Source organism: Echinops telfairi, unplaced genomic scaffold (genome assembly GCF_000313985.2).
Source record: "Echinops telfairi isolate 266 unplaced genomic scaffold, ASM31398v2 ScPeMD7_7401;HRSCAF=8416, whole genome shotgun sequence".
Classification (NCBI taxonomy): domain Eukaryota; kingdom Metazoa; phylum Chordata; class Mammalia; order Afrosoricida; family Tenrecidae; genus Echinops; species Echinops telfairi.
This window is the reverse complement of record NW_022111301.1, coordinates 1,779,760-1,787,877: the sequence shown is the minus strand read 5'-3', so window position 1 is coordinate 1,787,877 and position 8,118 is coordinate 1,779,760. Positions and strand designations below refer to the sequence as shown.

Sequence of the window (8,118 nt, the reverse complement as noted above, 5' to 3'; positions counted from 1 at the left end):
ATATAAAGCTCTCCATTAAACACATATGAGTATGCCTGGATTTGTTTCTCAAGTCATCCTGGCCTAACACATAGGTCCATGAAACACTGCTACATCATTTACTTGTATCTTTTATTGCAATTACTCTTTTGATTTTATATTTTTGTTCACATACATACATAATACAGTTTTATCTTAAGGCATTTTAAGTTCAGATATTAATTTTCAAAGAACTAACCTAGATTTCTACCCCTCCAATCCCTACTTCACTTTATGCTCTGTGGTCCCCTCCCTGAACCACCCTTGCTATATTTCCTTGTTCCCCACCACCCAGAACACAAAGTTTCTCAGTTCTTTTCCACAAAGTAATTTTTAAGTGCAGGTTATTTGTTTAAGCAGCTGCTCAATTAGTTCGTCTTTCAGTAACAGTCTTCCCTCACTCAGCCCCCATTTAGTCCTGTATGGTCACATCATCATTGTCGTTGTCATCCTCCTCCTGCTGCTCTTCATCCCCATGATCTTCTGGTAATTTTTCTTCTTCCTCTTCCTCTTCTTCATGTAGACTAACTACCACCTCAGTTGGCTCCAGCAAGCCAGAAGCAAATCAATCCAGTATCACCTGGGTGCTAAGTCTCGATGATTGACTACTCCGTTGAGGCATATCACATCCCTGTAGCTGTTGGTGGGCTGCCCAGTACCTCTCCACAGGCTGTATGTCTGGTGGAGGTGGGGGCATGGGCAGAGCCATTGTCTCTGCCCATTCATTCAAGGAGCTGGCTGATGGGGTGGGCATTGTAGGGTCCTGGAGATGATAGAGGCACTAAATTGTCCGGAAACCACTATAGTTGCCGGAGCTTTAAGGCACAGCGTGTGTCACCAAACCTCTGAATAGTCTCAGACTGGGGTAAACCAGTGATCTTCTCTAATTTCTGATAATCCTCACACAATGCCCATGGGCACAGTACGGAAAAGGATTGGAGGGAAACCAGCTGCTCTTTGGTGTTGCACGGGGTCTTTTGCTGGTGGCCTTGCATACCAGGAGAAAAGTTCTCCATTGGGTCGATCCTACCTGGCAATAAGCTATGCTATAGCCCCTGGGGCCAGGCTGGCTCCAGATGTGGGGGTAGTGACTGCTCAATGGGTGCCAGTGGCTGTAGCAGTCTGAGACTGGAGGAGTTTCCAAGCTAGTACCTGGAAAGAGGAAGGAGAGGTACAGGAAGAGAAAGGAGTCATACGAGATGCTGACTCCTTAAAACTACTGGGAAGCAATGAGAATGGTGAGGGCTTCTGAGTCGGGGGCTGGTCACAGCTCTGGTGTGGTTTCAGGAAGCCGTGCCTAGGCCATGTGACTGGTCAGGACCCCTGACTGTCTGTCTGCTCCTCAGAGAAACCACTAAGATCCTGAAAATCTTGCCAAAAATCTGTTTGATGAAAGAATACCCCACTACCATGTACCATCAAAGGCTCCTTTCCTTTCTGGTGACTCGGCGGCATTGGTGGCATCTGAGAGGGCTCCTCGGCTCTACCTTCAATCCTTTTATCTGGGTGGGCTCACTAAGAGATGAAGTTACCTCTTCTGGCAACGGCCCTGCAAGGTGAGTCGAAGAGCAGAGATTTGAAATGAAGTTGATCCCTATGGTCTACTACTTTGTTTCCAGGCTCTTCGGTTTCCTCCGATGGCCAGCCACTGCCACAGCGAAGGCATTGGACCGCGCAGCAAGTTTTGACTTTCTCCATCTGTAGCTCATAACTGAGGCAGATAAGGACAACGTCTTCCCGGCTGGGATAGGGAAAGTAGCTGAAGGTTGGGAGCAAGCGTTCATCATCATCCAGCTCATGGTCTGGGCTGCTTGGGTCTGCACGAGTTGTAGCTCATTAGGGGTTAGAGGGAAGTAGATGAGGCCTCTGGAGATCTATTAAGAATGCGTGCCTCTTCTTAAGAGACACGGTGTTTTCCAATTTGTGCCCCTCGTAATTGCAGTCTGGCCTGGGAGGCACCTCTCAGCTTCATACCATGTGCTGGGGTCGAGTGTCAGAGGGATCGGGGGATCTTCGGTGTGGGAGTAGGGTTTCTGCCCAGCACAGTCTCCTCTGTATCCACCCGCTCAGAGGGCCAGGACCTAGACTAACCTCACCCACCCAACGCTGAGAGCGTGCCCATCTAGCCCCTCAACTCTTAATAACCTTTCTGATATTTGTCAATTTATATCATTTAATTTGGATTGAAATCAAGTCTTTATCATGTCTTCTATTAACAGGACTCAGAGAAACAAAACTACTGAGAAATGTAGATAATAAAATACATATATGCTATACATATATAGAACTATCTAAGCAATTTATTTCTATCAGTATCAATTTATTCATCTATAAAACATATCTAAAGAATTTTATTTATTTTTATTTTATAAATTATTTTATTGGGGGCACATGCAGCTCTTATAACAATCCATACATCAATTATATCCAGTACATTTGTACAAATGTACAAATGTTGCCATCAGCATTTTATTTCTACTTAACCCTTGGTATCAGCTCCTCTTTTTGGCCCTCCCTCCCCCACCCTCCTAATCTCGTGAACCCTTGATAAATTAAAAATTATTATTATTTTTATATCTTACACTGTCTTCCTTCACCCACATTTCTGTTATTCGTTCCCTCCAGTCCTGGGGAGTTCCAGAAACTGCCCTTCCTAGGCTGAAGTCTATTTGGGGGCTCCTCAGAGGCTTTGTATCTTTGCTTTGCTCTTGTTGCTGATCTGTTATGTTCCCTTCCTAGTTCACCCCACTGGGCGGAGGGGTGTGTGTCAGACCAGACGCAGTCCCCACCATGTGTTCCCAGTATTGTCCTCTTTTGCAGTATGCTCTAGCAAGCAGACATCATGTCCCCAGCTATTGTCGGCCCTACAGTCTTCTCTGTACATTGCCAGCTCCATGCAGGAATGTCACCCTCAGGGCTCTGTGTGTCAGTATAGGGTCTAGTCCCTCATTCTCTCTTTTCCTTTTGGGTTTTCTTCTGTGTAGTATGTGGCAGGCTGTCCCTCTCCCCAACCTGTGGGTTTAATGTTGTCCTCTGTAGCACATACTTTAAGGGAGGGGCTCATTTTGGCTCTGATTGGGGCCACCCCTGTAGACCACCCTGCTCATGAGCCGCTCATGCTGCCCTCAAGGATTGGCGTGCCATGGTGGGGTCTGCACTCTCACTCCCATTTCTGTGGAGACAAACAGTCCTGTTGGGTGGATTAGTGCTCTGCTCCCCCAGTGCCATCGTCTCCCTCTTCTATTCCCTCCCCTCCCCCATTGCCCCTACTTTGTGTTGGAATGACCTATATATATTTGGTTTTCTCTGTACCCTGCCCAAGTGTCTGCACCACAACCCAAAAAGTGTGAGTTAAGTGGCTTTTCTTCTATACCTACTATGCTGATAATATTTAGCTCAGTGTACTCACATCGTACTTGTCCTTTTGTGAGTGGATAATTTCCCTTAGCATAAGTTCCTCTAACTCTTCCCATGAGACAATTTTCTTCATGCAATCATTAGTGCTTTTGAGAAATGTGTAGTACTTGATTGTGTGTATACACCACGATTTTCTAATCCACTCATCTGTTGATGGAAATTTAGGTATTTTTCAATTCTTTGTGATTGTGCATTATGTTGCAATAACCATTGGAGTGCTGATCATGGTCCATTTCTTACCTCTTCTGGATATAAGCCCAATAGCGGGATTGCTGGGTCGTAAGGTAACTCAATTTCCATTTGTTTTAAGTATCGCCAGCTGGCTTTCTGCAGTATCTGTACATATCTACATGACCAGCAGAGAAGGAGAGTTCCTAACTCACCACACACCCTCCAATATTTGTTGCACTCTAATTTACTGATTTGGGCTATCCTCAGGGGTGTTAGTTGGTATCTCTTAGTTGTTTCAATTTGCATTTCTCTGATAGCTAATGATTGAGAACATTTTCTCATATGTTTTTTGGCCATTCAGGTCTTCTCCCTAGTGAAACTTATATTCAGGTTTTTTGCCCAATAACTCAGGGGGTTAGCAGTTTTCTTCCTTTTGTAAACTAGTAGGATATTTTAGATTTTAGTAACAAGTCTTTTGTCTGTGCTGTTATTGATAAAAATCCTCTCCCAGTCTATGGGTTCTCTTGTTACTCTCGTGGTGAAGGTTTTTGAAGCACACAGGTGTTTTATCCTTAGTATATATCACTTGTAGATTTCAGCTTCATCTGTGTGTAGCCTTCCCTATTTCATTCAGTCTATGTATTCCCTGCACCAGTGTTCTAGGTTCATCCTGATTCCTTCATTGATTGCCCTGATATTTTGGGGTTTTACTTCTAGGCCTATGGTCCACCTTAAGGTTGTTCTTGTGCATGAGCTGAGGAAAGGGTCTTGTTTCATTTTCTACAGGTGGACATCCATTGTTTCCAGCACCACTTGTCAAAAGGGCATCCAACTCCCACGTGATGCTTTTTGAGCCCTTTGTGGAAGATTAGTTGTCTATATCCTGATGGTTTTATTTTTGGGTTTTCTGTTCCTTCCAAATGGTCTGGGTGTCTGTCATTATTCCAGTACCATGCTGTTTTGACCACTGTGGTGGTATAGTAGGTGTTAAACTCAGGCACGGCAAGCCCTCCAACTTTGTTCTTTTTCTTGAGAAGTGCTCTGCTAATTCTGGACTTTTTCCCTCTCCATATGAAATCAGTAGTCAGTGTTTCCAAGCAAGGTTGTTGGTTGAATCGGGATAGTGTTAAACATATCATGCCTTGACTGAGATTAAAATTTTCACTATATTGAGTCTTCTGACCCATGAGCATGGGATGTTCTATTTGTGGTTTACTTTAGTAGGGTTCTACTTCTAGTTTCCTTTAGTAGGGTTCTGTAGTTTTTCATGATCATGGATCAGAACACTCAATATAGTACAGATGTTTTATTGGCTGCATCCCTAGCTATTTCTATTTGTTTTGGTTGTTGGAAGCTCCTATTCCATGTCTGATGCATATAGCAAACCAATAGTTTGTTGATCTTGTATCTAGCCATTCTTCTATATTCCTTTATAATTGCCAGGACTCCTGTTTTGGAACTTTTGGGGTTTTCAATGTATGGAATCATGTCATCTGAAAATAGTGATATTTAATCTCCTCTGCTCCTAGGTGGATACTCTTGCTGTCCTTCTGCTGCCTTGTGTTGTTAGTTAGTACCTCCACTATAATGTTGAATACAAGTGGGACAATGACATCCTTGTCTGGTCCCCTTTTCAATTGGATTGTTTTCATCTTTTCTCCATGGACCGTGAAGTTGGCTGTTGGCCTTTTGTAAAGGGTAGAAAGTCTTTGGGTCCAGTGGCATTGGAAGCATCTCAGTGCTGGCAGGGGTCTCTCTGTGGCTTCTCTGGTTTCAGGGGTCTGGTTGCATCCATGTGGCTTGTCAGCTGCCATGTCTTCCAGGGAGTGGCAGAGAGAGAAGTGTCTCCCGCCTCCAAGGAGGAAGTACCAGATTTTGTCTTTTAATGGGTAAATTCAGGCCATTGGCATTCAGGGTTAACACCGTCCATGGATTCATTGCTTTTCTCTTGTACCTTTTGTGTTGGGAGTTTTTCTATTTCTCTTCATTTCAGTGTGCTGTTTTTATGTGGGGGGCTTCATTCTTATCTCCTTCTCCCTCTGAGGCAATGTTATCTTGGTAGCTGTTTTCATTGCATTGACTTCTGGATGGAGTTGTGCTATTTGGTGGCCTCCTGTTTTTGCTTTGTGGATGTTGGTCTTCTAACTACATTACGTCTGCAAGGATTTTCTGCAGGGTTGGGTGTCTTAGGGGGTATTCATTGATTTTTTTCCTTTTCTGGGAAGACTCTTATCTCACCATATATCTTAATAGGTAGTTTGGCAGGATAGAGGATTCTTGGGTTGGCTTTTTTTTCATTCAAATTTCAGATGTGACTTTACTCTCTCCTGTTCATGGTATCTGCTGATAGGTCTGAGCATTTTCTTACCTGAGCACCATTCTATGTGACCACCTTTTAGTTTTTTTCCTTGCTGTTCTTCAAATATTTTCTTTTTCCCCAAATTGGATAATTTAACTATATGTGCCTTGGTGAATTCTTCCTACAGTTTATTCTAATTGGTGTCCTCTCTGCTTCCTGTATGAATGTCTGATTCTCATTCATTAAGGTGGAATATTTTGCTTCCAGAAAATTCCTTGCTACTTTAGCTATTGACTTCTTTGTTGTGTCTTGTTCTGAAAGTCCAATTACTCAAATTTTGTTTCTCTTTATAGCACCTGTCATTAATCTCAAGTTTTCTCTTGCCTCTTTGATTATCTTGTTTGACTCTCTTTTCTGTTTGTTGAAGTCTGCCTGATTGTCCTCAAGCCCACTGGTAGGATTCTCCATCTCTTCTTCTAGTCTGTTGGTGAGGTCCACTATCTTCTTTCTTTATGTTACCTCATCGATCAGTTCTTGTATTTCCCTTTGGTACATGCACTTTATCCCCTCTATCATAGTCTTCATCTTCCCTATCAATGTATCCTTATTTTTCGTTGCTTCCCTCATATCTTGTATTACCCTAAGCAGCAATCTGAGATTTATTTTTGTTGAAGATCACTGTCTGTTTCTTCTAGGAGCATTGGTAGGTTTAGCACTTCTTCTACTTGTGTGTTTTGTTTTTCTTGTTTTCTTGTTGAAGGTGTTGAAGTATGTTGCTGTCTGTGTGTAATTTTGGAAGAACTGGGCATCATGATCCCAGGAGACCAAGAGGCCCTGAGCTAAGTATGACTGTTAAGACTGGTTTTGGGGACTACTTGTGGCCTACTTTGGTAGTGGATCAGACTGCTGTGTAGGTGAGATGTCATGGTGACTGCAGGGCCTGGCGGTGGTCAAGGGCCTCAGAGAGTGGGCTGATGCTGTCGCCTGTATATATAACAGTGGGCTGGTAGGTTGTGGCAGACCTGCAGTGTGTGCAAGGGCCTTGTCCAGACTGTCTGGCCACAATTTTCAGTCTTTCAAAGACTATCTGTAAAGCTCCAAACTGGTAGAGCCAATTTGGGTGACATTGGCTTTTAACACTTGTTGGCTTTTCCATTAAATAAAAAATGTTGCTGCTAAAATACTAGGCTCTGTATTAGTCCAGGTTGACTTGAGAAATAAACCCAGGGACACTCATGTGTGTAAGAGAGAGTTTTATATCCATGAGTAATTGTGTATGAAGGAAACATCTCGACCAAGTCAAGATCATGTCCATAAGTTCGGTATTAATCCATAAGTCTAATATAAGCCCATATGTCCTAAACTATTCAAACAATTCTTCTACAGACTCACATAACACATGCAATAATGTTGAACATAGGAAGATCACAGCCCAGTGGTTGAAAAGTCTTGTGGAAGCATCTCAGCACTGATGTGGCTCTCTATGTGGCTCCCCCAGCTTCAGGCCTCTTGCTGCCAGCAGCTTTGCTCAATCTGGCTTGTCAAGACGAATGTCAAGCAGAGAAAGAGTGTGTCTTGCCTCTAGAAAGGAAGAAGAATTCCCCAGAATCCTCATGATAAGGCCATGTCCACATGCATGGAACAATCAGACAGTGACCTGAGTGACAGACTACTCCACCCCTTCATTCTTTTATCAAGTTGTCATAAAATTGCGTATCTACCACACTGTTCTCCAGGGATTAGATTCTACCTGTCTTCTTATCTTAATATTTGGCTAATTGACCAGATTTCTGGTGGCTTACACAAAGCAACACAGCCTAAAAGTTTAAGATTTTTTTTTCTTTTTTTTCAATGGGCTTGTAGGGTGCTATTGTATTGGGGCTGTGCTGTGATGTCCCACTTGTAAGGGGGACCAGATTAATCAAGTGGGTTTTTGGGCTGACTGGATAGGAATTCTTCCCTGGCTGTACTCCTGTGTCATTCCAGGTTCTCTCTTGCACAGTTCTGCAGGTTGTTATCCTTGGATCTGCATTCTGTTATGGTTTAATACCCCAGGGGCTCTTAAATTGATTCTAATTAGTGTCTAATTATCTATTATTACCCACACTTCCAAGCACAGAGAGGGAAAGGAAAAAGGGGAGAGGGGAAAAGGGGATGGCCAATGTTGTCACTCCTTTCCTGACTGGGGAAGACATATGCAAAGCCAAAGAATG

At 43.2% G+C, this 8,118-nt stretch overlaps 1 pseudogene; it reads right to left on the bottom strand.

Annotated features, from left to right (window-relative positions):
• Window positions 1-430: 430 nt before the first annotated feature.
• On the bottom strand, window positions 431-6,490 carry LOC101638805 (annotated as a pseudogene).
• Window positions 6,491-8,118: the final 1,628 nt, after the last annotated feature.